The sequence below is a fragment of the Natator depressus genome, chromosome 28 (genome assembly GCF_965152275.1).
Source record: "Natator depressus isolate rNatDep1 chromosome 28, rNatDep2.hap1, whole genome shotgun sequence".
NCBI lineage: Eukaryota > Metazoa > Chordata > Testudines > Cheloniidae > Natator > Natator depressus.
In genome coordinates this window covers 10,043,168-10,045,133 of record NC_134261.1, presented here as the reverse complement: position 1 = coordinate 10,045,133, position 1,966 = coordinate 10,043,168, and the positions used below count along the sequence as shown (strand labels likewise).

General features: G+C 63.9%; 1 non-coding gene across 1 annotated transcript; it reads right to left on the bottom strand.

Annotated features, from left to right (window-relative positions):
- Positions 1 to 1,350: 1,350 nt before the first annotated feature.
- Positions 1,351 to 1,469, bottom strand: LOC141979725 (5S ribosomal RNA). Its single transcript, XR_012637119.1, has one exon. It is a non-coding gene; the product is annotated as a 5S ribosomal RNA (ribosomal RNA).
- Between the last annotated feature and the right edge of the window lie 497 nt (positions 1,470 to 1,966).

Genomic DNA, 1,966 nt, shown 5'->3' with positions numbered 1-1,966 from the left:
CGGCCACCAGGTCAACCCGCTGAATGTATGGGGTTGACCTGCTGGCCGCTTTCCTTCCCGGCCACCAGGTCAACCCGCTGAATGTATGGGGTTGACCTGCTGGCCGCTTTTCTTCCCGGCCACCAGGTCAACCCGCTGAATGTATGGGGTTGACCTGCTGGCCGCTTTCCTTCCCGGCCACCAGGTCAACCCGCTGAATGTATGGGGTTGACCTGCTGGCCGCTTTCCTTCCCGGCCACCAGGTCAACCCGCTGAATGTATGGGGTTGACCTGCTGGCCGCTTTCCTTCCCGGCCACCAGGTCAACCCGCTGAATGTATGGGGTTGACCTGCTGGCCGCTTTCCTTCCCGGCCACCAGGTCAACCCGCTGAATGTATGGGGTTGACCTGCTGGCCGCTTTCCTTCCCGGCCACCAGGTCAACCCGCTGAATGTATGGGGTTGACCTGCTGGCCGCTTTCCTTCCCGGCCACCAGGTCAACCCGCTGAAAGTATGGGGTTGACCTGGTGGCCGCTTTCCTTCCCGGCCACCAGGTCAACCCGCTGAAAGTATGGGGTTGACCTGGTGGCCGCTTTCCTTCCCGGCCACCAGGTCAACCCGCTGCCGGCATGGGGTTGACCTGCTGGCCGCAGAGGGGCAGGCTCCGGGTTGACCTGGTGGCCGGACGGGGATTAAGCCCCGGCTCGGAGCAGGGCAAGCCCGGGCGGAGGGGGGTCCGCTTGGCCCCTGCCCGCGGGGGCAGGCTCCGGGTTGACCTGGTGGCCGGTTTGCTTTCGGGCCACCAGGTCAACCCGCTGAATGTATGGGGTTGACCTGCTGGCCGCTTTCCTTCCCGGCCACCAGGTCAACCCGCTGAATGTATGGGGTTGACCTGCTGGCCGCTTTCCTTCCCGGCCACCAGGTCAACCCGCTGAATGTATGGGGTTGACCTGCTGGCCGCTTTCCTTCCCGGCCACCAGGTCAACCCGCTGAATGTATGGGGTTGACCTGCTGGCCGCTTTCCTTCCCGGCCACCAGGTCAACCCGCTGAATGTATGGGGTTGACCTGCTGGCCGCTTTCCTTCCCGGCCACCAGGTCAACCCGCTGAAAGTATGGGGTTGACCTGCTGGCCGCTTTCCTTCCCGTCCACCAGGTCAACCCGCTGAATGTATGGGGTTGACCTGCTGGCCGCTCTGCTTCCCGGCCACCAGGTCAACCCCCTGCCGGTATGGGGTTGACCTGCTGGCCGCAGAGGGGCAGGCTCCGGGTTGACCTGGTGGCCGGCAGGGACTTCAGCCCCAGGGCCCCTGGCAGGGCGACCCTGCCCTTGTTCCCCAGAAAAGGAGAGAGCTGGCTCGCAGCGGGAAAAGCTGCCTACGGCACCTGGGATTCCCAGGCGGTCACCCATCCAAGTACTAGCCAGGCCCGGGACGGTTTACCTTCCGAGATCGGACGGGATCGGGGGCCTTCCGTCCGGTATGGCCGTAGGCACTCGGCTCCGGTCCGCCTCGTCCCCTTTCCCTTACTGACTCCCCTGCCTCGGGTGGGCCCGATCCTTTTTTCCGTTTTTTTTTTTCGCTCCGGAGGCTTCATGAGCCCACCCCCAACACCCCTTTGGGGGTCGGTGAAAATTTTTTTTTCAGACTTCCAGGGGCCCGATCCTGGCCGCGGGCACCCGGCTCCGGGCACCCGGCTCCGGGCCGCCTCGTCCCCTTTCCCTTACTGACTCCGCTGCCTCGGGTGGGCCCGATCCTTTTTTCCGTTTTTTTTTTTCCGCTCCGGAGGCTTCGTGAGCCCCCCCCAACACCACTTTGGGGGTCGGTGAAAAAATTTTTTTCAGACTTCCAGGGGCCCGATCCTGGCCGCGGGCACCCGGCTCCGGGCACCCGGCTCCGGGCCGCCTCGTCCCCTTTCCCTTACTGACTCCCCTGCCTCGGGTGGGCCCGATCCTTTTTTCCGTTTTTTTTTTTTCGCTCCGGAGGCTTTA